At 36.6% G+C, this 27,500-nt stretch overlaps 1 long non-coding RNA gene across 1 annotated transcript in view; it reads left to right on the forward strand.

Moving 5' to 3' along the window:
- The window catches only part of LOC135198420 (uncharacterized), a 146,084-nt gene that overhangs the window by 117,721 nt on the left and 863 nt on the right, over positions 1 to 27,500 (forward strand). The window lies entirely within an intron of this gene.

Consider the following 27,500-nt stretch of genomic DNA (forward strand, 5'->3'; position numbering starts at 1 on the left):
AATGAAATGGAAATCGCATTTTGACAGACAAATTATAAATGGCCGCCGATTGTTTTCAAGATGTAAAAATCCACGTTTATGCAGATTTTCCCGATTCATTTGGACGAGCGCCGCTACAGATTTGTTAGATTTATTAATTAAAAGGTGAATGTTAAAAATGCCTTGTCGCGAAATTGCTAGCAATTATTCTATCATGGCCATTTCGAGAATAATTTTTTTTTTTTTTTTATTATAGAAATTGGATGTTACTCTGTCCGTCAGGAAAAGTGAAGATTTCTTTCATGGTCCCTACTTCTTTTATTTTATTTCTTTTTTTACAGTAATTTCTTTTATATTGTACGTGGAAGCACATTCAGGGTCGTGATTCATAAGTAATAAATAAGAGTACAACATTTTGTGCTCTCTCTCTCTCTCTCTCTCTCTCTCTCTCTCTCTCTCTCTCTCTCAATCAATCAAGTAAGGACACTTCTTTGTTCTGTAGGACTTGGAGAGATTTAAAGTATTTTTGCTGTTCTTGAACTTATTATCGTCATGTATCCCAATTATATAGTCAGTGATCTAATGAGGATTCCAAGGGTATAAGAGTTATTACAACGTTTTGATCATATTGCATAATTTGTGGTTTAATATTTGGTCAATTAGTACTAATAAATAGTTTTATTGTGCATGCATTAGTCAGTATTAAACGTCGTGTCTTGCATGTCTTTTAAGAATTATCAGAGATTCACCTATTACTTAAGACACATGATTCACGGTTCAACCTCGTTTCACAACTACTTGCTTGGAATGCACCAGCCCTTTTAGAATGTCGTAGCTGGATCTTTGGTAATTGCAGTGCTCTTCCTAGTTAGCAAGCTGCTTCTTTTTACCCTTGATCGCATGTCTTTTCTACTTTACTCAGTTCATGAGCACTTGAATTTGTAAACAATTTGGCCTAACGTACACAGCTGTGATAACGACACAATTTTTATTTTTTATTTTTTTTATTTTATAGTTTAGAAAAATGAGGTTTCGATTTGAATGTACTACTACTATCCTTTCAACCGTACATATTACTCATTGGTGGCATTTCCTCATTTTCTGTTTGTGTTGAATTATAGAAAACGTAGAGAACATGCTTCAGGTTGACTCATGTAGCTTATTTTACTGTCCTTATTTCTATTGATGGTCGTAGTGCCAAAGTATTCAATTGAATGAGTGTAAATTAGTTAAGCGAAGGTTTTAGCTATCCTTAGGTCTTTGGTGGGTGAGCCATAAGCATAAAGTAGATTATCTCCAGTGAACTGATAAGTTTGTAGATATTGATATTGGTAGTTCGTCAGCTTTTATTTAAAATGGGATAGAACACTCATACCAGCTCACGCTGTAGTTTTGTTTTATTAGCTGGAATTTAGTGCTTTCTCCTTTAAAATCATGGTTCTTTCTATAGCGTGACAAAGCTCTCTCTCTCTCTCTCATGCAAGTTTTCGGGTTAAATTTTCAGAAGTGGTGTACAGGTCATTATACCACTGTGTACTGCTTCATACCCGACTGAAATAACATCAGTGGTAAAAAAAAAAAAAAGAAAAAGTGGTTAGATAAAAGGATAGCAGAGTTTACACTCTTGAGAAATTTTAGCTTCAGAGTCCTCTGGTTTAGATGAGGTTAGCCTTATGCCAGAACGGAACCTTGCTCAAAATGCGTTCAGGTCTGAAAGGGAGTAGAAGCCTTGTGTGGACTGCTGAGCTCGGTCTAACCGGTTGAGACGATTTAGCTTCCATATGTCATTTTGGAAGGCAATTAGACTCGAGCATTATTTCAGATAGTAATCTCTTGCAATTTTCAGAGAATTGTCTTGTTTGAGTCGTTTTTTTCTGGAAACTATTTTTCTGGTGATGTTTCGTCTGACCGTAGTCTTTTTTTATTTATATTTTAGTCCAATATCTTTAGTTTATTAGTTCTTTTGATGTTCTTTCACCCGAATAAACCTATTGTTTTCTTTGATGATTACTTTGTATGCGCATGCAAGTTTTTCTTGTTCACAAAAAAGTACATAAACAGATAAGTACGTATGTGTTCAGGCAGACGTCCTGTTTTTAATGAGACATCTGTATGCGCAAAACAGAAAAGGAAAAAGAAAGTTGTAGAACTGCCTTCATAAAGGATTCCCGTCAACATGGAAATATTTTCGAGGTTCTCTCCAATCAGCTCACTTTTGCCATTCCGTCCGATCCAAAGGCTTTTCTCTTCTTTTGCCTATCAGCCTGATTCGGCTTTTCTGCGTAGGAAATTACCCTTGAATACTATTCCTGGCGTATGGCCAAGGATCTGAAATTTAAGGTCGGATGTTTCTTAGAACTATCCCGGCCCATAAGTTGACGATGATTTGTAGAATTACCCTAATCCAAGTTGACAAGGAGAGAGAGAGAGAGAGAGAGAGAGAGAGAGAGAGAGAGAGAGAGAGAGAGTTGTGAAGAAAAATTATACTATGAGATTTAGAGCCTTTGTCCCGGTGTTTTTCCGGAATAACTTTTCTTCTGTGCATTTGGCAAAGATATTACTTAGCTATAGTATACTTTACCTCCCTACCTAATTTTCGGTAGCATTCTTTATTACTTATATTAGAAAAAAGTATATTCATAAGAGTAAAAAAAGCATCCGAAGCCAGTGCCGGAACACTCTAATGTATGGGTTCAAAATTATACGTGACGTAAACATATGACGTGCCGACTCCTCCCACAAGGTGATGACGACAAATAGCTGTGTCTGAAACTCTGAATGAATATTCGTACCTTGTCAAGACTTCAAGAATGGCGGCTATGATAAGTTATCGTCCCCTTGGTTGCAGGACAGCTTTTGTGATTCGACTTGCACAATTGTTTAGAAGTGAAGAGGGAAACTCTACGTAAGCTTGAACAGGTAAATGAATAATAGGGCCCTTTTTTGGACATCCAAGGCTGCCAGGTTTTCGTCATTTGTTGATTTCCGTAAGGTGCAGAAAGATAATTATATATGCTCTATTTATTACATTGATCGTCACTGTCATGTTACGGAAAATATCAAAGTAGTTACGACAAATGCTAAAGTTTTCGTCACTTTGTTAATTGACTTTTAATTATTTAATTTTCCAATGGAGAAATAGTGATAGGGAATAATATCTCTTGATTACTTGTGGAAACCCTTTTCTTCAAGGATTCTAGCACTCGACCTCATGGCATAAATCCTATATACTACTACTACTACTACTACTACTACTACTACTACTACTACCACAAAGTGTAAACAACTAGTATTGGTTGTATTTCATTGTTGCTAGAGGTTAGGACTTTTTCATTAATAGCCAATTATCCATCAAGGAGGGGACAAGTTAATGACGTCGTAAGGTACGTCATTATATCTTCGAGTCATTCCTGTGAGTTTGTTGGCGATGTCTAGAAGAAGTCGGTCTTACTCTTATAATTACCGGAATTTTGCAACTTTCGTAATACAGAATACAGTACAAAATTAGGTACGGATTTAGGTTAGAGTATGAGTTATCTCATATTAGCTTTTTTTTATTTATTTTATTTTTTTATTTTTTTTATTTTATGCAGTGACCGGTGGAATGGGAAATTTAAGGGAAGACTATAACAGTCAGGGAAACTAAACCAGTAAGAACATTCCAAAGCTTGTAAGTAGAAGGGAAGCAACGGTCACCGAACTGATATTGTTCTTAGTCCAACTGCAACCTTTGTTGGATAAGCAGCTCGTTACAGCAAGAGAAGTAGTTAAGGACGTGATAAACCATGAAAGAGAAATAAAAGAATTACCAATTATATGAAACGTTTTTGAGATTCATGCGAGGGTCCCAGACAAAAGAAAAAAATAAATATGTAGCAAATGGTAGGAGAGATCTAAAGAGGAAACTAAGCAAGTAAGTAGCATAGATCAAACAAGTGAGGCTCGTGTCCCAATGCTTTTCGTTAAGGACACAAAGATGAAGCAACCCAAAATATGAGATTTACATTCCCTATAAGAACAGGTAAACTTACTTTAGAGTTTCTTTAGTTGCGAAAAGAAAAGTACTTGAGGTATCAAAATGAAGTGCCTTTTATCTATGAACCTGGTCAGGTATTTATATTACTGTGATGGTCAGGTATTTATATTACTGTGATCTCTCCAAAGAAAGGTTGAAGTAACCGCAATAGCGTAAGCGTTGGAAGAAATATTATGCTGAATTTAGTTTTCATGAACCCGGAATAAAGACTTGGGCGCTTCTCAGTGGCGTGCCACCTCGGTGGCCGCGAGTTCGATTCCTCTGAGGGGTGAGAGATGTGTATTTCTGGTGATAGAAGTTCACTCTCGACATGGTTCGAAAGTCACGTAAAGCCGTTGGTCTCGTTGCTGAATAACCATTGGTTCCATGCAACTTAAAAACACCATACAAACTAACAAATAAAGACTTGGATGGAAGACAGCCATAAAAAAGGGTAATAATGCTTTGGAGACTCCGAATTTCCCTAGGCTACTGGTACCCCATGCATGAATACCCACATAATCAGACGTTTCAATTTGCATAAAACACTCGACGAAAGAATTTCGTCAAGAGTTTTATGTAAATTGCGCCAAGGGTTAACGAAGTGCTGAAGTTTTTTTTTTTTTTTTTTTTTTTTTTTTTTAATAGAAGTAAACGAGAAATGTCATCAAATCTTTATTGTTCCTCTACGTGTTAAGTAATGAAATAGGCGATATAAGAATTGGCTTGTGTTGAGGTTCGTGCTGTGGGAAATTTGAAACCCACTTGTTGAGGCCTAACAATTAGATAAATGTCCGAATTTGATAGGAGACGAGATAAGAGTGAAGAACATTAACCTGTAGGAATTCGAAACGTACATTCAAGTGTCGTAAAACTAAAACACCCATAAAAACCTCATGTCCATTTATGATGTACAATTAAGGCACTTATTAATCCGGTATTTGTGGTGAATTCGGTTGCAAAACTAAATACTAACTATTACCGACGGGAATATGCTGCATTAGATGCGTCAGATTAGTAAATAATTGTTATTCTAAAGTATTTAAGAATATTTGTTGCTTTAACTCTTAATGAATAATAGACTATTACTCCAGTTACTCTAAACGAGAATGGACACTAGCATGTTGCTAATAAAATTTTGATAGATTCTGATACAAATTGGAATTCCACACTTTGAATTTTATTGGCAATTTAAAAAGGTATAAAGAAATTTCACAAAACCACAAGAAGTACAGTTTTTATCTTTCATTAGTCTTCTTAAATTTCGAAAAATTACCATGTTCTGGAGGCAGTGATATTTGTTTATTCAGAGACAGATATATACGCTTCATAGATAGATGCAAGCCACGATGATTTCTCATTTCTTGTTCATGCATATGAACACTTCGCCTATGTCAATCTCGGTAACGCCGATGAATAATATCTAAAACTGCTCGTTTGTCGCATCGTCTAGCTGTCTATTGGTGGAGAAGGAAATGTGCAGCTGCTAGGGGCAAGAGACCAGACAAAGCAACTAAAGACGTAATGGGAAATGTAATCAGTGGATTACAAATTTCCTTAATGGTGATCTTAAGTAAGTGATCCATTCCTACATTGGAAATAAGTGGGAAGTTAGCTGGAATAATTTTCAGTTGACCGCCATCCGATCAACCTTCAAGAAATCCTTCTTCTTTCCCACCGTTATCCCTACACTAAAGGGTTGGTTGCCTGATGCAGCCTTTCCTTGCAACATCAGGCGTGGTTTATTATTTGGCAAAGGGGTTTTTACGACCGCATGCACTTGCTGTCCTCAACCACAGTTATTGACGGTGGGCATCGCCTTTGACTAAAAAGTAAGACTGCAAGGCATCAGTTTCCACAGTTATGGCAGTGGGGCTAACCTTTTACTAAAAAGTAAGACTGCAAGGCAGCAGTTTCCACAGTTATGGCAGTGGGGCTAACCTTTTACTAAAAAGTAAGACTACAAGGCAGCAGTTTCCACAGTTATTGCAGTGGGGCTAACCTTTTACTAAAAAGTAAGACTACAAGGCAGCAGTTTCCACAGTTATGGCAGTGGGGCTAACCTTTTACTAAAAAGTAAGACTACAAGGCAGCAGTTTCCACAGTTATGGCAGTGGGGCTAACCTTTTACTAAAAAGTAAGACTACAAGGCAGCAGTTTCCACAGTTATGGCAGTGGGGCTAACCTTTTACTAAAATGTAAGACTGCAAGGCAGCAGTTTCCACAGTTTTTGACGGTGGGCCTAGCCTTTTACTAAAAAGTAAGACTGCAAGGCAGAAGTTTCCACAGTTATGGCAGTGGGGCTAACCTTTTGTAAAAAGTAAGACTGCAAGGCAGCAGTTTCCACAGTTATGGCAGTGGAGCTAACCTTTTGTAAAAAGTAAGACTGCAAGGCAGCAGTTTCCACAGTTATGGCAGTGGGGCTAACCTTTTACTAAAAAGTAAGACTACAAGGCAGCAGTTTCCACAGTTATGGCAGTGGGGCTAACCTTTTACTAAAAAGTAAGACTACAAGGCAGCAGTTTCCACAGTTATGGCAGTGGGGCTAACCTTTTACTAAAATGTAAGACTGCAAGGCAGCAGTTTCCACAGTTTTTGACGGTGGGCCTAGCCTTTTACTAAAAAGTAAGACTGCAAGGCAGCAGTTTCCACAGTTATGGCAGTGGGCCTAACCTTTTACTAATAATTAAGACTGCAAGGCAGCAGTTTCCACAGTTATTGGCGGGTGCCTAGGCTTTTACTAAAAAGTAAGATTGCAAGGCAGCAGTTTCCACAGTTGGTTTGCGTGGGCTGCCTAGCATTTTACTAATACATAATACTGCAAGGCAGCAGTTTTCCACAGTTATTGGCGGTGGGCCTAGCCCTTTTAGTCTAAATAAGTAAGACTGCAGGTAGCTTTTCCACAGTTTTCTGCGAGTTGGGGCTAACCTTTGCAAAAAGTAGACTGCAAGGCAGCGGTTTTCACAGTTAGTGGCAGTGGGAGCCAGCCATTTTTACTAATAATTAAGACTGCAAGGCAGCGTTTCCACCGTTTATGGGGGGGGCCCCCCAGTGGGCCTAACCTTTGGCTAAAAAGGTAAGACTGCAAGGGCAGCAGGTTCCACCGTTATGGCAGGGGCCTCACCTTTTGGTTGGGGGGGGGGGGGGGGGGTTGGGGGGCTTTTTGGGTTGGTGGTTGGGTGAGGGTGGGGGGGTGTGAGGCTAAAAAAAAGTAAGACTGCAATGCAGGCAGTTTCCACAGTTATTGGCGGTGGGCCTAGCCTTTTACTAAAAAATTAAGATGCAAGGTAGCAGTTTTCCAACAGTTATGGCAGGGGCCTAGCCTTTTACTAAAAAGTAAGACTGCAAGGCAGCAGTTTTCACAGTTATTGGCAGTGGGCCTACGCTTTGTACTATAATTAAGACTGCAAGGCAGCATTTCACAGTTATTGGCAAGGGTTGGCCTTAGGCTTTTACTAAAATGTAGGAACTTGCACGGCAGCAGGGTTTTCCATAGTTGTTGTGGCGTGGTCCTTTTAGCCTTTTACGAAAAGTAAGACTGCAGAGGCAAGGCAGTTTCCACTGTTATGGCAGTGGGCCTAGCCTTTCACTAAAAAGTTAGACTGCAAGGCAGCAATTTCCACAGTTATGCTTTTTACGTGCTGCACGCTTTTACTAAAAGTAAGACTGCAAGACAGCAATTTTCCCAGTTTGTTGGCGGTGGGCCTACCGTTTACTAAACAACCGTAAGACTGCAAGACGGCAGTTTTCCACCGTTATGGCCAGTGGGCCCTAGCCTTTTACTAAAAAGTAAGACTGCAAGGCAGCAGTTTTTCCTCATTGTTGGCGGTGGCTAACGCTTTTAACTAAAAAGTAAGACTGCAAGGCAGCAGTTTCCAACAGTTTTGTGGCTGGTGGGCCTACGCTTTTACTAAAAAAAGTAAGACTGCAAGGGGCAGCAGTTTCCACAGTTATTGGCGGTGGGCCTAGGCTTTTATTAAAAGTGACTGCAAGGCAGCAGTTTTTTTCCACAGTTTGTTAGCGGTGGGCTACGCTTTTTACTAAAAAGTAAGACTGCAAGGCAGTAGTTTTCCACAGTTTTTAATTGGCGGTGGGCCTAGGCTTTTATTAAAAAGTAAGACTTGCAAGGCAGCAGTTTCCACAGTTGTTGGCGGTGGCCTAGTCTTTTACTAAAAAGTAAGACTGCAAGGGAGCAGTTTTTTTTCCACCGTTGTTTGGCGGTGGGCCTAACCTTTTACTAAAAGTAAAGACTGCATGGCAGCAGTTTCCAGTTATTGGCGTGGGATCTAGCCTTTTACTAAAAAGTAAGATAAAAAGTAAGACTGCAGTTTCCACAATTATTGGCGGTAAGCCTAGCCGTTTACTAAAATAGTAAGACTGCAAGGCAGCAGCTGTCCTTTTAGTCGCCTTTTACGACACGCAGGACCTACCACAGGGTGGGACCAACCATTAAGAAATGGCAGACCACAAATTACCTTGATAGGTTGACCAGCATAGCTTTAAAAAGGTTACGTGTGGACATAAGCTTGTCAACCCCGGGCATTTGTTACAAATTTGGATATGGAGGAAAGGTTCCAGTGTGTTACTCCTGTCAAACATTCCTAACGCTAAAATATATTCTGAATGACCGTCCTCTTTTAAGTGAAGAGAGAAAAGATGAGCCTACCACCTTGCTTGGCCAGTCCATGAGTGAGGTACTCGGCGGCGATTGTCGTTTTTAAAGAAAACTACACCACCCGCGACCATGTTGAAAATACGGGGAGGGGAGGTGGAAGGGGAACGGGTGGGTTGTGGAAGGGTAGGAGGATGGAGGAAGGGGAGGGAGGGGAGGTAGAAGGGAAGGGGGAAAAGAAGGGGGATGGGGAAAGCCTTCGGACAGCACTTGCACCGTTTAACTTCCGGTGTTCAAACAAACAACTTTTCAGAGTTTTAGTATTATATAGAATAGTTATTACTATGACTTTTAAATATTTATTTGACTGTCAATTTCTATTAGATTATATTTTGTATAGCTATCCTTACTTGTGTTAAAACGCTGAATGGCTGAAAGTATCACTGTGCTAGGTTTTATAGCCTAAATTTCATAATTAGAATTAATGCAGTTTTTGTCGAAACATATACAAAATAGCAGAAGACGTTGGTTTGCCTCTCGGCTTCCCATTCCATTATTTTTAAATTAGTAATATTATTCATTATTTCCATAACGCCATCCCCTTACTGACGATGTTGCTTTGATGTGGCGAAGCCAGGCAGTCCCTCTGGGTAAATGCTTTTTCTTTTATTCTATTTTTGGCGTGTGTCTTAATTTGTAAGTCCAATTTTATGTCTTTTCAAGACGGAGACAATTTTCATGAGACCTCAAGGAGAGACAATAATTCACTGCTGCTTCTTGTAAACTGCTCCTTATGTCTTTTGCATTAGCATGTTGTGAGAGAAATGGCTCAGGATGTACATTTAAATGTTTTCCTCTTAAATTCTCTGAAGACTTCTGTTTTCGTGTTTGGAACAATGCTATTACTCGTTTACAAATGAGCAACATTTGTGCCATCTTTCTTCCGCCTCTTTCAGTGACTGATACGTGTTTTCATGTATGCCTTTTCTTTCATATTTCATGTTCGTGCAGCAAATGTTGATATTCCTCGATAAAATTTTCTCCTCTTGAATATAGACACAGTCTGCGAGAAGCAGCTCGGACCATGTGACGTTCCATGACCAGGCCTGAAGGGCATATTACTTGGCCGTAATGCGGATGATGTGACTCATGGCGGCTATTGTTTTGCTGATTTCTTCACTAGGAGGAGGTGGGTTGTGATATTTAATGCCCGTGCAAAGAGAGCCTTCGTCGTACGAATCATCTCTGGTGAAGTTGGTTGCCTTATTTTTCAGTGTAGGTGGTTCAGAGAGAGAGAGAGAGAGAGGAGAGAGAGAGAGAGAGAGAGAGAGAGAGAGAGAGAGAGAGAGAGAGAGAGAGAGAGAGCAGATTACGTAAACGTACTTAGTGATTGGCGGGAGACTTCCGGAGATTGTTTGTCGTTGATAATTATAATTTTCCATCTTTTTCGATTTTATCTGTCTTCCTCCAATTTCCGTCATGCTTGCCTTCCTCTCATATTGTTCCTGCCTTGTTCCTGCAACCATTTTTACCAAGTTATTAACCGTAGTTATTGACAATTGGTATTGTTATCGCTAGTTCTGGAGATAGTTCGAATTTCTGTTTTTAAGCCCTCAGCACTGATAGAGGTGCAGCGGTTCAGATAATATTTGTTTCCATTATGGATTCCGGCTCGGCCAACGCGGACTCAGAGGAATTTATTTCTGGTGATAGAAATTCATTTCTCGATATAGTGTGGTTCGGATCCAACAATAAGCTGTAGGTCCGTTGCTAGGTGACCAATAGGTTTCTAGCCACGTAAAAAAAATCTAATCCTTCGGGCCAGCCCTAGGAGAGCTGGTAATCAGCTCAGTGGTCTGGTAAAACTAAGATATACTTAACTTTTTTCCATTATGGATCAAATGCCTTTCATTGTGTGGAAGGACATCGAAATCTTCCTATCGACCATAACAGCTGCTGGAGCTTATAAATATAATCACGTGTTACAAGTTTCCAAGAGAGTTGCGGGTAACTAAAACTTCATGCGTCATCTGTTGGCCTTTCTTTGCCATGCAGGCATCGTCAGCAGGAAATATGAAGCTAGAAAAGAACGACCTAATACTCTTTTCATTCTGAATCCCTTTCTCCCAATTTGTCTCTGGATGATATATATATATATATATATATATATATATACTATAGATATATATATATATTATACACGCGTGTGGGTGTACGGTTATGTATTATATATATGTATTTATATATATATATATATATATATATATATATATATATATAGATATATAATGTATAGTATATAATATGTTACCCACCTACTGATACCTATTACCAGCGAAGGGTATTTAATATTCGGTATGCGTTAAGCCTAAGCGTAAGAGGAACTGGTTTCAAACAATCTATCTCCCTCTCTCATCACCTCTCTCTCTTCTCTCAATCTATCTCGTCTCTCTCCTCTCTCTCTCTCTCCATCTATCTCTGGATCCATCATTTCGTCATCGAGTCAGAGTTATAAAAAACATAAATATTTATTCAACAATGGAAAGATAATAATTCAAGTCACACAGACAAACCACTCAGATAACCCCCCAGTATTTAAATGTCTCAATCAGTAATTAGTCACACCAATCTCTTCTCCAAAATACTATAGTTCCCTCCACTTGGGACTCTCTGTCTCCCTCACTAGAACCGCCTGTTTAAAAGATACGAGAAGATACTCGTAAGCACACACAATTGCAGAGACAAAGTCAAAGATTAAATAGGACATCTTTACAAAATGTCAAACAGACAACAAGCCATCCTTTTGGCTAAAGTAAATCAACACTTACCCATTACAGCCTGGAAAACCACACACAAATAATTAAAACTTTTGCAGAGCTATCCCTGCATTCTGCCTTTTCTCCCACAGACCTGTCCGTAAGTCTCCCCATAGATTTGGCTAAAGATGCCATTATGAACGGAAGAGGCGCACACGTACACACGAACTCATGCTCTTCGGTAACGCCTCTATAAACTGGTTACAACCAGTTTTCAAAGGCACCTTGAACAAGCTCTCATGAACTCACGAACATTGACCCGCTTAACCATGCATCTTCGTATCGCACCATCCCAGAAATGATTTATCATCTTTCTCAGGTCAACGCTTCGGCTCTTGTCTCTGAATCTATGTGCGCATTCTAAAAAAGTCACAGCACATCACATTGGCATATTAAATATATTATTAATTATAGCCCTCTTTCATCTGACATATATATATATATATATATATATATATATATATATATATATATATATATATATATATATATATATATATATATATTATATCAAACTTGATTCACTTATTTCCTTTCCAGTGGAGGAAAAAAGACAGGGTATATTTACGATTATTACAAGAAGTAAAAAACCATGCAAAAAGTATAATGATTGTGTTAATCAATCATTGTAGGGATGTCAAGCATTCCGAAGACAACAGTCGTGGGGAATTAAAGCTGTCGAGTTTAATCTGGGTTTCGTCTCTCATTTAGGGCAGCGCAGTGCAATAATCCTCCTTTCCCTCTCAAATGGGCTGATTTCGAACAATTCCGTCCTCATTTTTGTTTGCGAGCTGTTCATTCTCCAAGCGACACATTCCTGCTTTCTATCTTTGCCAACTAAATTCCACTGTAGGTGGATAGTGCCATCAGTGCACCTCATGCTGTGCACTGTGGGTATTACTTCAGGATCTTTGCAGCGTTCCTTCGGCCCCTAGCTGCAACCTCTTTCATTTCTTTTACTGTACCTCCCTTCATAATTTCTTTCTTCCATCATACTTTCCACCCTCTCCCAACAACTGATTTATCGTGCATGAGAGGTTTTCCTCCTGTTACAACTTTCAGAGTTTTTTGGTGTCAGCTTCCGTATCAGCGCTGAATGACCTCACTGGTCCCAGCACTAGACCTTTGGCCTAAAATTCTGTTTTACTTTTTTCTAACCAAATTCGTTTTAAGAGAAAAATACAGCAAAAATACACCTTCATTTTTTCACGAGTCGATTTTAAAAGTAAGGTTAATAAAATGAGATTATACGACCTAAGCTTGTTTGGGTCGGTATAGACCAACGCTTCAGAAATTGTATCATTTTTTTTTTATTTCACCCCCATGGAGTTCTGCTGATAATGGTGAAATACTCAGAAAACATCCTTGGTGTCGGGTGGCCTAAGGCATCATTGGGTTCGATTTATGGAACCGGAATTGGCTCTGCAGTCAGTAGAAAGAAGATTACCAGCTGATTTACGACCGCGGTTGTCTGAGGGCTCTAACAAGCATGGGGGTCTGTAAGACCTTCGACAGGGAAGAAAACTCTAGGGCGGGTAGCGTTTCTAGATTGTATTCTTTTGGCTGGTCTGGTTGCATGGCAGCACGGACTCTTACTCTTATGTCAGCTCTTGAAGAGACATTCCAAGGTTTTTCATGTCAGTCATATACTTTGAGTGTTTGTTTGTTTGTATGGTGTTTTTACGTTGCAAGGAACCAGTGGTTATTCAGCAACTAGACCAACGGCTTTATGTGACTTCCGAACCACGTCGAGAGTGAATGTCTATCACCAGAAATACGCATCTCTCACTCCTCAATGGGATGCCCGATAATCGACCTCGCGGCCACCGAGGTGGCGCGCCAACACCATACCGACCACGTCACTGAGGCGATTTATATATATATATATATATTATAATAGTATATATATATATATTATATTATATATATATATATGTATACTTTGATGGACAGTTATATGATATTCCTGGTGTAAATGCTTGTTTTTTCGTCTTAAGTTTTGCTTCATTGCTGAAAGTTGAACGGGTATCAACCACAGCCGTGGACAAATCTTAAAGTTATATTATCGTGCCATGGCAGTCTTCCAGTCAACAGTGCGGCTGATTTTTTAACGGTAGGTTGACGTGGCGTTGTAATGAAACCATCAGAACGCTTTGGCGATACAAAATATATTCTTAAGCTACCCATTTTAGTTTGCTTTTTTTTCCTAATTTTATTTTCTTGTTTCTTTTTCTATTTGCTTAAAATTCTAGCAGGGACAGCGTAAGTTTCAGCATGTACGCATGAGTTTTATATATATATAGTATATATATATATATATATATATATATATATATAAATATCTATATATATTATATATATATATATATATATATATATATATATATATTATATATATATATATATATATATATATATATATATATATATATATATATATTATATATATAATATATATATATAAATATAAATACATAATATTAATATATATTAAAATATATAATATATATATATATATATATATATATTATGTATATATATATATATATATATATATAGTATATATATATTCACATTCAATTGTACTCCACATAGGAATGTGTTGGAATACAATTGCAATTACCAGTACTATATATATAATATATATATATATATATATATATATATATATATATATATATATATATATATATATCCTCCTCTCCTAGAAGTTGCTGTCCAGGATTCTTACGAAAATCCGCGCTGATTAGGGAAACTTGGAGCTGGTGCCTTGACTCGGCCTCTCTTAAAGCACTTACCAAAACACCATAAGCAGTTCGGCCTTAGGATTTTAGAAGTCTAGTAATTGAAATGGGAAAATGTTGCCGGTTGACCGAATAATTAGCCCAGGGGTATGATTTAAGAGATTTACCCGCTGCTTCGATGTTTTTGGGAGGAAAAAGCACGTTCCACTTTTAAATTGAAAAAAAAAAAATTTTTTAGGTTAAGCTTGGTTGTAATGCCACAATCTCTTGCTGTGGTGAACTTCTGACTTCGTTATTCTTATTCGTGAGTGTGGGAAAATGGAATTTAATGCATTTTACAAGCTCTAATAAGTTTTACTTCTCAGGTTTTCAAAGCATATCATGAGAGAGAGAGAGAGAGAGAGAGAGAGAGAGAGAGAGAGAGAGAGAGAGAGAGAGAGAGAGAGAGAAGAGGGCTTTTCCTAGTAAACCAAAAGGAAGTTAATAACGTCACCGCTAGCAATAATGATAGAAACAGTCTTAATGACTTCTTTTTTATTAGGGTATCGTCTGTGCTTGTAAAGTATACCAACTATTTACATCCATCAGTGACGGAGAAGTCTCGCAGGAAATACAACAATGAAATGTTATAGTGTGAAATTACCAATTTTGGGGAAAGAAATGTACCTTGCCTGGAATAAAGAATGCATTCCAGTTTTTATTGCTTTGATGATATTCAAGTTTAGTGTGATGAATATGATAGTCATTACTTTTGCCTTTGAACTGATATAGTATATTAACGTGGCATTCACCATAATCATCAGTAGAATCAGCTTTGTTGTAATAATCAAGCGGCAACATCATTATCGTTATACCTGCATACTCTCTCTGTGACGATTTGTATTATTATTGCTCGTATTATGATTACCTTCATTCTTAATCTTTACCAGTCTGTCACCAGTAATGACCGCAATAATTTCAGTGAAGTTGAAACACAGTAGAACTATGGTGAGGGATGAAAGGTCTAAAATACCATATGTCACTGTAGCTGGGAAAAATGATTTGCACGCTTTGATTCAAGACAAACTAATAAATTGACTATGGTGAGTTATTTTTTTGTTAGTATAGTATATCTAGTAAATTCTTCGGAGACTCAGGTTGAAGTTCCCTCACAGAAGAAATCTGTCTTAAATATGGGTAGAAAGAGTTGTTTAGCGTAGATAATGTAGACAAATTATTATTATTATTATTATTATTATTATTATTATTATTATTATTATTATTATTATTATTATTATTATTATTATTATTATTATTATTATTACAACTGTTGCCATTTCCGTGGAAAAGCGATTCCTTTAATTCTGTTTCTCTTATTCTGAGTAACTTAATATTGTTGGGAGGAAATAATACTTGGATGTAATCATAATGTAAGTGCTCAGTTCATATGTAAATGAGGCTTTTGGTTTCAAACTGGAACGCTAAAATGCGATTTTATTCAATTATTTATTTTTCTTTTGTCTAGTTCTTGTACTTCGTTATTATCGTGCTTATTTTCATGTTAACTCGAAGGGAAGTTTTCTTTGAACTTTATGAAAACAAATCTCGCTCTTTGTGAAAGAATTTTATGAAAATTTTGTAAATCCGTGAAAACTCATGCTGAGAGCGTCATGATAGTGAGGACATTTTATTTCTCTACGTCACTTTTTAATTTTCTATAATGAAAAACTATTGAGATGGCTTTTTGTCTGTCCGTCCGCCCTCAAATCTTAAAAGCTATGGAGGCTAGAGGGCTGTAAATTGGTATGTTGATCATCCAACCTCCAATCATCAAACATCAAATTGCAGCCATCTAGCCTCTGTAGTTTTTATTTTATTAAAGGCTAAAGTTAGCCATGATCGTCCGTCTATAGGTGGCAAGAACACATGCCATCACCGGGCTGTGGCTGAAAGTTTCATGGAAAACGTTGAGAGTTTCATGGGCCGTAGCTGACAGCTTCATACAGCATTTTACGCTATACAGAAAACTCGATTGCGCCGAAGAAATTACGGCGCAGTTTTTACTTAGTTATTTTTTCAAATAATAGTCATTTGCTCAATTATCATATATGCTTTTCATGGCCTGAAACTATTACGAAGCCAAGTAATTGCTATACATTGATTTACGTCCTTTTTAATTTATTTTTGTTTGAAGATCATGTTTTTGAGATGCAATTGTTACTTGTCTTTACAGAAAGAACATTCAAATTTTCGTACGTTCATTGAATGAAACAATAAACGTTTTGTTTCTATACTACCTTGTTGAAGGTTTATTTGGCATGTATGCGATTTAAATAGAATCTCCAGTATTAAATTTAGTCCGTAAATGTTCGAAATCTGTAGCAAAACAGAGCGTTAACCCGCCTCTACTGATGTTTGTAGTGTTTCCATTCTGTAATGTTTGAACTCCAGGATTTTACCTGGAGGCTCCCTTTTACCTCTCTTCGGCATTACCTTTGCGTATGTTGTCTTGTATTTGTTTCTTGTTCGTGACTGGAATGCTTCCAGACCCAGCTAGGAAAAGAATTTTCCTCGCGAAAGAGGAAGCTGTTGTAGTAGAGATCTTTTCGAGTTTCATCATATCAACGTGATGATAAAATGAAAAGAGTGAAAATATGTTGTCCTCAGAAGCATCTTTGCCCACGTGACGTTCCATGACCAGGTCGGAGGACCATATTACGTGGTGTAATACGGAAGAGGTGACAGATGGCAGCTATTGTGTTCCTGATTTCATTAGTTGGGCGACGGCTGAAGTTGCGGGTGAAATGGAAGGCTTTTTGGGAAGGTTTATACTCGCGGCAAAGAGAGGCGTCTTCAGACGAATTATCTCCGGCGAAGTGTGCTGGGTTATTTTTTCACCAAAAATGTACGGGACATAGAGATGAGGAGGAGAGAGAGAGAGAGAGAGAGAGAGAGAGAGAGATCCTTCTTTGACGTAGGTTAGGTCAGAGAGCATCCAAACTCTAAAAGGCGAGAAATGTAATTGTGAAAAGGACTTTTAGTTCATATTTGCCATCTGAGAATTTTTTTTCCTATATTCGCTATATAAATTGAAATTCTTTCACAGTGTAGTAGATAGGAGTAATGTCCCTTGCCATGAATATTTTTTATTTTTTTTATTTTGGTGCAATATGTTGAAAAGGCATTATCAGGTAAACTGAAACTCTAACAGCAAAGTTACAGAGATTTATAATACAAATGTAGGATTATAGAAAAAGTGAGTGAGTTTCGCTGTTTTAATTCTTGCTATAGTATCTTCTTTTATAATAATAACTCGACCACATGAATTAATCAGTATTCATGCGTCACTCAATTGTAGACATGCGTTACCTTGTATTCACATGGAAAATGACTTTAGGCTTTTAACTACCTTCAACTTCCATCCAGGTACAAGTGATGAGAGACAGTAAACAAAGCTGAATCCACTTCTTCAGGAGGAGGGCGGGGTTCATTTAATATATAATGATTTTTCCTGGCCCTTAACCTCTCCCGAATGAAAGCACTATTGGTGATGCTTTGTCCCATTTGTTTTACAATGAACGACAGATAGGCGAGATTACAACCCAGTAAAGATGAAAGATGAAGCTTATATTAAATCACTTTAATCGCTCGTTTGGTTGTCAACACTGGGAACTGAATCTCGTTCCTTTTATGAATAATAATAGTTTGATGTCTTAAGTTATAATTCAAAGCTTTTTTGTACAATCGGAAAACGTTTTTCGTTGTAGATAAATATTTGTAAGTACGAGAGATGGAGAGAGAGAGTGAAAAAAACAAAAAGTTTTCGAACTGTGTCGAAGATTCCAGCGCAACTTTGTACCTAAGAATCATTATTACCAATTTCCTGTAAACTTTTCATCCTAAATACTTAACTGTTATGTAGATATTTCATTACAGCTACAAACAACAGGGCATTCAGGTTTAAGGCTACGTATGAAGCACGATTTTTTGAACCCACGTGAGCAAAGTTAGAAGGGTTTGCCCGACCTTTTGGTGCGCAAAATGTTACATGTAACTTTTTTCCTAATTAGGCCGTTAATCTTTGTGCTCGATTTTTAGCTGCTGCGATAATTAGTTACAAGCCAAATTTTTCATACATCTGTCAGAGCTGGACAGGCGTGTAATTATTCTTTAATGTATGACCCTATATTTACTAATTAGACATTGAAATATGCTCATAAATTTATAGTTGTATTACATTCACTTTCAGTTCAAGGTACACGTGCGAGGTATTTTGTTCCCTTTGCGCAAAATATTTGCTACAAATTGCTGCCCAATGATAGGGCTTTATGAATATCATTTGATTTTTTCTAAAATATGCATATCGCATTAATTGTTGCTTTGCAAATACTTCAATCATGAGCGTTTTATTGATGTCAGGACCATTCTGATATATCCGGTGGGATAATTAGAAACCGGACTTTGTCTAGGTTAACGTTGCACTTTTTAATACTATACATCGATTGCTTTTACAATAAAGGAGAAAAGCAGTCAACGTTAGGCTGGCGTTTTGTACTATATATGATGGCAGTCATTTGCAACTGTTTTGAAAGAGTCAACCTTGGGTTCGTTTGTTGTAACATTACACACAATGGCTTTTACAACGTTAAAAGAGGAAGGATAGTTAATGTTGGGTCATTATTTTTTCTTGAAATTATGCCTGATTGCTTCTTTTACTTTTTATAGAGGAGAAGAGCTAGCAATGTTTGGTTGTATATGTAACAACGATGCATTCGTAACTTTTAATGTATGAGAAAACAGTCCGAGTTTAGTTGTAATTTCAAAATTACATAATTGCTTTTGCAACTTTTAATAGAAGAGAATGGATAGCCAGCGTCAAGTTGTATTTTGTAACTGTAATAGAGGAAAGTTACAGTGAGTTGGGAGAATTGCGTTAACAATCTTCACCTTCTAACATTGGAAACGGGTCTCTGCCTCATTAATAATTCAAGAGAAGGGAAATGTAAAGTTTGACGAGTGGATGCAAGAACGCTGTCTTGGTTGGTAGAAAAGTGGGGAAGGAATAATATTGTCTTAAAGTGCATGTCATACAGAAGTAGTGAGACAGATGAAGTCCAGGGAATGGAGTGTTTGTGAAAGGGTTGCTCCCCTGCTTTTGTGTGAAGTGTGTTGTATGAGGGTAAATAGACTGGTAACTTAAAGAACGTTCAGTATCATTCCAGAAAATAGAACAATGGTATACAACTTCAACTACCATTACCATGGAAGAAAGAAAGTTAAAAAATGAATTTTGTTCATTCTCCGCAGTTTCAAGCTTCATTTCTAGACAGGTAACAGAATCAAGATGATGAGAAAAAATCAGAAATCCTTGCAAATCACGATGTGGATATCACAGTATAAGAAAACGGTAACCATCAACAGAGATGATGGGTGATGACGAAAACCTCGGAGAGAAATCTTTAGAAATGGAGGTAAAATTGGACGGCCGCCTTTCTTCATTTTGCAGTTGGTGACACATTCATTCTGTTATCATTTTAAAACCGACCTAAGGTGGTTGCACAAATACCTTATAAATCTGGCGACTCAGTTTCATTGATTTCTCTCTCTCTCTCTCTCTCTCTCTCTCTCTCTCTCTCTCTCTCTCTCTCTCTCTCTCAGGCAAATGGTTATAGTTCTATCCCGTCCAACTTAGACTTTCTGAGCATGATAGTCTTTGACTTGTTTTGTTCTTATTATAGATACTTTCCTTGTCTTTGTTACTTGTGACAAAACCTAAAATTTGTTTTAACTAGACAGCCAGACAGTAACTCACTTACTAATGGTTTTATGTAAAGTCTAATACCTTCTTTATTAATGTGAAGGGGTATATTGAAAAAAGATAAAATACAAATGCTATCTTGCAAGATCCCACCAAATTGGGGTAGACCAGCTTATCGAAAATTGAAACTTTATAATTTTACTTCCAAGTATTGCACATTGGTGAGATAAAGGGAAATGATCCATTGTGCCAACTTCTTCAGTGGCATCATTTGTTTTGATATGTGGACCAAGAATTGATTCTTCTGTCCGTAGAAAAGGTTACTAGCTAATATACGACCGAAGTTGTCATGGGGCTCTAACAAATAGTTGAGATCTTTCAGTGCGTTCTTAGGGAGGAAGAGATGGTTATATTAAAGGTGTTAGTAGCTCAAGACAGCAGAAGACCAGGGATATGAAAATATTGGAATTGTAAGATTTTCATTAATTTATATATATATATATATATATATATATATATATATATATATATATATATAATATATATATATTTGTGTGTGTGTGTGTGCGTGTGCGCGTGTGTGTGCGCGCTACTGGTCCATTGTTTACATGATGAATACATAGTATATCTGTAATTTCTACAGTATCCTCTTACCTTTATATTTCCACACATGGAGCCTTCATACTACAAAGCCTAAGACAATACTAACCTTAATGAGGAAACAAATGAAGAAACCCAATGTGGCCGTGGGAGTTTCTTCGTCTGTCTCCTTATAATTATGGACTCTAGGCTTTGTAGTGGGAAGTGCATCCAATAAATGTGAGGAAATCGGGAAGGAAAATGATCACTGGGGCTATTACAAATACCCACACCTATATGACTCATTTTATACATGTGTGTGTGTATATGTATGCCTATGTATATACGCGATCGTGAGGCGACTTTTGAGAACAAGACAAATGAGCGCCGACAAATTCGCTATGATGGAGACGAAGCGTTCTCCTGAATGTGTGGACTGTTCTGAATTGTAAGAGCCAAGTCGTGGGATTGAGAGTGATTTGTGATAAGGCACTGACTGGGGAGAGTGAGGAGAAACTGCAGAAACTAGTGGAAGGGTTTAAAAGTGTTCGTTAGAAAAGACAGGTAATAATAAACGTGAGTGAGAGTAAAGTTAAGTGAAATGGAACCTAGGAAGATGGAACGGTGAATATTAATATGAGTAGTAAAACATCTGAAATTTTTTATTCGTATCGGTATTTCGGTGTAAGAATAACAGCTGATGGTAGTCTTCCGTTGTGTATTTTTTGTCATAATTATCATTGTGACGTGAGGGCTTTATAATACTATTTATGTTTTATTTGGAATACGGCACTTATTTTCTCAGGTATTTTGAACATGCTTTTGTAATAAGAATGATTCCAAACCACAACTAAGCACGTGCAAATAAATCATTATTTTCCTGTAATTATGCATATTGAATAAACTTTTGAACTTCGGGTAAACGTGCTTCAGGGAAATTGTATTGCTTTTTTACTAATACACGTTAATTTTAAAAAACATGTTATTCGCAGTGGGACTCTCTCTCTCTCTCTCTCTCTCTCTCTCTCTCTCTCTCTCTCTCTCTCTCTCTCTCTCTCTCCTCTCTCTCTCTCTCTCTTGTTTCACCCGCTGTCTGCCATACGGATGAAAAGTAACTTTAAAGAGACCTTGGAACAGCTTTCTGGTTGTAAATATTATCAGTGCTTCCCTCAGTTGTTATTTCAAGGATCAGGAGGTTTTCGGCGTTTGATAATAGATCCATAAAAGAACAGATGTATTATAGCTTACGATTGTTGACCTAATACCAAATACTTTTGCTCAGAGAGGGAAATGAGCGAAGGAAAAGCAGAAACATAAAATAAACTTTGAACACATATGCCAATGGGAGATTATTTTAATGGCCTTGGATGATATTTTGAAAATTATAAGTTTTGATTTCGCTAGATATCCCTGGGTGATAATATGCAATATGATTATTTCTGTGATCTTTTTGAAGTACTCTTGCCTGATGCTTTTGAATGTAACATTAGGTACAGAATGTTTTGTAATCCAGCCGTTGGTCGTCTTTTTGTCAACGTTTAGTAGGATTTGGTTTTGTAATGACAACATTTAAATCCGACTGTGAAATAATCTCATTCTCTTACTGGAGGTTTGAAAGTTTCTGAAATCATGACTTTAAGTGCATAAATACCTTTTTGAGCTAGTGTGATGATACTCCTTTTGTTTCCTTTACCCTTTATAAAACATTTATGTGAATCATGGAAAGAAGATATGGTATTGACCAGGGTTTAGTTTTGTTTTTAATTAAAAAAATAGATATGCGATTTTTTTTTTTGGCTGGCCTAATGTCTGCCAAGAAATGAATAGATTTTGGGAGAGATAAGACAGTAGCGTTTCGCGAGAAGAGATCATTCGCAAATGTCTTGATCAGCCTTAGCGGGTGTAAGCAGGGCAGTTTTTATTTATTTATTTATTTTTTTTGTAGGTTGAATCAAAATAGTTAGATGATAGTTCCAGAAATGGTGAGGCCAAAGTTACATATTGATTATTGTGAGGAAGACTTTATTCAAGTAGAATATTGATGTGTGTACCGTAGTAACTACAGAAAAAATAGACAAAACAAACGAACAACAGCTCTATTTTAAAAATCTAGATGAAATCCAGTTCCATCTATCATAAACTAAAGTTCTGGAAAGAGGCATGTGTCAGTTTTTGTTTTTTAGGTTAGTGTGTATGTTGGTGTATGAGTATGTATTTATAACGCATGTAATCAGCGTTACATCGTAGGAAAATAAAGAACATCTGAGAAAATTTGGAAACCTTGAGAAATTATGCAATGCCTCAGTCGCTCCTAAGCACTTTTCAAAAACCCTAAGCCTTTGGATATTAGAATTCTGGCAGTTTTTATTTTTGGAAAATATTGTTGATTAATCGAATAATTAGCGCTGAAGCATGATTAGGGAGCTTTACAGTGTTGCTCGGGTATTCTCGGGAGATGGGAAGAGTTTTAATCGGGATGAGTCCTCCAGTTCATCCACCATAGTCGGAAAATGCTTTTCTTGGACTTAACTCCTCAAATCTCTTGTGATTATGAGTAAGAGAGAAAAAAAACTTACATGCATATGAAAGTGGGATTAATATGCTCAAATTTCTTACACCTGTTGTGCAATTTACTAAACTAATGAGAGAGAGAGAGAGAGAGAGAGAGAGAGAGAGAGAGAGAGAGAGAGAGAGAGAGAGAGAGAGAGGTGGTGGGGAGGGACGGAAGAAGGTTGTCAGTACGTTCTCAAGAAACGTTTCAGTTTTACTGCCAAATAGAAGTCTTAGGGTAAGAAAAACAATCGATTTTAATCCACTTGACACCTGTAGTCACCTTTAAAAGAGCGCTAAATGTTATCATCTATAAGTGACATAGAATTCACATAAAGGAAGTGAAGCTCATCTCCAGTAAGTCAGAAATAAACCGGTCAACATAAAACCGTGCTGTATCCTATTATTATTATTATTATTATTATTATTATTATTATTATTTATTATTATTATTATTATTATTATTATTATTATTATTATTATTATAGTTACGAAAATTTAAAACTTTTATATTAGCTGATATGATTATTATACTGAAATTGACCTCGAAAAAGGTTAACTTGATTTAATTTTTATTATGTATAAAGGTATAAAGAAAAAGTATACTAAAATATATCGAAATATATTCGTAACGTTTTCAGGATGATGAGATAAGTGCTGTATCCTATTATCATTATTATTATTATTATTATTATTATTATTATTATTATTATTATTATTATTATTATTATTATTATTATTATTATTGCTAAGAGAATTTAAAACTTTAATATTAGCTGATATGATTATTATACTGAAATTGACCTCGAACAAGTTTGACTTTTAATTTCATTTTTATTATGTATAATGGTATAAAGAAAAAGTATCCTAAAATATATCGAAATATATTCGTAACGTTTTCAGGATGATGAGATAAGTGATGCCTTCATCGTTTTCGAAATGCGATTTAAATTTTAGTATTTTAAAGGAACCTTCCCTCCCGGTTAGCGATAATTCGCATATTCTAGACAATTTCATATTGTTGTCATGAAAGAATTGTCTGTAATCAAACTTTAAGTGTTTCATTTGAATGTAAATGAAGATTTTGGTTTCAAGCTGAAACTCTAAAACGCGGCTTTCTTTTATTTTATTTCTTTTAATTGGTCTTGTATTTATAATTATCAAGTATCATACTACTTAGTTTAAAAAGGATAAAAGAATAATATTGGACATTTTTAGAAAATGCTTCTTTTTATGTTCTTAATCCCTTCATATAACTTTCTGACTCCACGGAAGCTTTTGCTTAAGTTACCCAAGACTTCCGATTGAATCCCTGTGAAACATGTGCTGGAAGTTAGAGTGGAAGCGATGTTCGTCATTTCTCTCTACTCGATTATTTTAACAGACACCGTTGAGATTACAACAATGAATGATTCATTCCCTCATGAGATTCCTTTCTATTTACTTAGGCCGCTTTGGTCCAGGTGATTCAGTGGCTAATAAATGGTCATTCTAATAAAAAGTTTTGTTTGTTTGAAAACTCATGTGACAATACTATCAGGTTAGCGTTTTTGGGGATATATTACTTTTCATTAGTAGTAGTTTACCATTGTTACAAAGCTTCGCTTCTTGAATCTGTATACAAGGAAAATAGTGTATTCCACATTTTTGTAAGAATCCCAGATGCGTCTTAACAGTATTTTTTTCCCATTTTAATTTTTCGCTTAATTACCATCATCTGCTAACCATTCATCCCTGTCCGTCCAAACATCTGGTTTTTAATGACATCAGATTCGGCGACGCCAGAGGCCAGACACACTGTCCCGCTCGAGTACCCTTTTGTCAAAGATTACGATGTCTTTTGTTTGGAAGTTTCATTTGGAGTTTTCGGAGACGAATTGTGTCATGTTTTCAAAAGCTCTTTGAAAAGGAACAGCAAAGACTCATTTTTTCCCTAACTCAATGGATTTTTATTTTGTTCCATGAGGTTTATCAACCATACAAATATCATGAGTGTTATTTCTTTTTTTCAAATACAAATTTTAAAGTCATTTTGCAATTAACTTTATTCGGTACCAGCAGACTCTGTAGAAAGAAGACTACTGATATTCGGAATACATCGAGACATTTACATGTAGCATATTTGTTATAATTGTTTCACTGTTACCGGTACGTTTGTTTGTTTCCTTACCTCACGGTTCAAGTCAGTGCCACAAATCCTTCCAGTCGTTGCTGAGAGAAATAATTTTGGCTCCGGAAAAGGGCAAATGTTGCGGCAAACCTATTTTGAGCTACACGATACAGCCTTATGATAACAACGAAGAAAAGACGCAAGTGCAAATTCGTCTTGAGAAGCATCTCGCCACACGTGACGTTTCATGACCAGGTCTGAGGAGCATATTACGTGTTGTAATGCGGAAGAGGTGACAGATGGCAGATATTGTGTTTCTGATTTCATTAGTTGAGCAACTGCTGAAGTTGGGGTGAAATGGCAGGCGTGTTGGGATGGTTAATGCTTTCTGCAAAGAGAGGTTTCTTCCTGCGCATCGTCTTGGGCAAAGTTTGTTGTGCCACTCTCTCCTCTCTCTCTCTCTCTCTCACACACACACACACACACACACACACACAGATCCTTTTCTGAGACGAATTTGATGATTGGTAAAGCGTGAAGAATAGAATTTGCCGTGTTTGTTCATGTTTTGCAGTGCGGCTTGTGCCAAAAATCTTGTAGAATATATGGAGTAAAGATTACGTATTTAATTTTGTATAAAAGTTCGAAATGTATTTTTAATTCAGTTTTGCGACTACATTTCTTCTTTTGTTTTTATTTCTACTTGGATGAGATTTATTTCTTTCTGTAAGCTATTTTTCATTCCCTTCATTATAAATACGGTATTTATATCATTTTATCATCGACAATTTGACAAAAAGGCATAATGGTCATCTGACTCTAATTTTCCGTGTTGTGTATTAGAATTATTCATAATGTAATAATAGTCTAAATCTTGTACAAAAAAAATTTTTTTCCAACCACCAAAGATTGGTCTGTCATAATTCTATATTTTACCATTGTTGGCTGAAATATATTCCATTGCATAGCTATGAAAACTGAGTCACATTTTGCCACAATATTATTACGCCATTTTTTCCTTTGTCAGATAATTGTGTTCGATATTTATTACTGACAATAAAAGAGACATTCCTGTCATGAAAATCAAATGAAATGTTTGTCGTGTTACGGTCTTACAAAACCTTGTCACAAGCGATGATACGATCATTAATATTGTAATTAGATCTTAATAAAAGCCCGAACACACACAGAGAGAGAGAGAGAGAGAGAGAGAGAGAGAGAGAGAGAGAGAGAGAGAGAGAGAGAGAGAATGTGGGCAAAACTGCAGCAATAACGAGGCAATTTAAAGATTTAGGAATCCTTATAATTATTTTACGCTAGTTTCCATTCTGAATTTGAAATCAAATGATTTTAAAGCTTATTAAGAAGTGCATGATTGGTTACCTGTCAAATCCGAACATTATATTAAGATCATTATTGGCAAAATGACTACTGACAAGACTTTAGTTATACTCCTCAAATATGCTCAGGCTTTAAGACAAAGAGGAGAGAAAAACAAAGGAGGTGTAAGTGAGAATATAAAACAAAGAAACAATACACATTGGCAGTAAAAACGGGAAGTTCAATACTTTAGCATATAATAAGATAAATGCGTGTTAATTATGGCTGGGATGGTCAGCATAAATATGATAACCTTAAAAGCTTTATAATACTCGAAAATGTATTTTGCATCGAACCTTGTGAGCAACTGATATGAAATTCTATATGTGTATGTATATATATATATATAAATATATATATATATATATATATATATATATGATATATATATATATATATATATATATATATATATATATATGTGTGTGTGTGTGTGTGTGTGTGTGTGTGTGTGCGTGTTTATCTTTGTAAAATCATAAGTTCTTTGGAGGAAAAGGCTTGTCAAATACCTTCATTCTTTACGTGTTTGAATGGTACGAGAAGAAAGGGCAAAATAAACTTGTCGGACATAAGCCGTTTTTTCTTGGCCGGTACAGACCAAAGTTTTCGAAATTGCATCTTTATGATTTCAACCCGGGGAAATTTTTCAGGTAATGGTGAAATACACAGAAGGGAACCTCGGTGCCAGCTTGTTCCACGGCATCATTGTGTTTGATTTATGGAGCCAGAATTGGCTCTGCAGTCCGTAGAAAGAAGATTACCGGCCGATTTGTGACCGCGGATGTCTTAGGGGGTCTAATAAGCACTGGGATCTTTGGACGCTTTCATATGGAAGTAGAGATGGGGGGACATGGGGTGGAGAGGGGGCGACATAACGTTCTAAGGAAACAGGAGAGTGTTAGCTAAAATGTACTGGTTCCTTGTATCATATAGTTCCTTGTGTAATTCTACAACATGTCGTGTTATTTTGGTGTTTTC

This window comes from Macrobrachium nipponense, chromosome 22 (genome assembly GCF_015104395.2).
Source record: "Macrobrachium nipponense isolate FS-2020 chromosome 22, ASM1510439v2, whole genome shotgun sequence".
Taxonomy (NCBI): Eukaryota; Metazoa; Arthropoda; class Malacostraca; order Decapoda; family Palaemonidae; genus Macrobrachium; species Macrobrachium nipponense.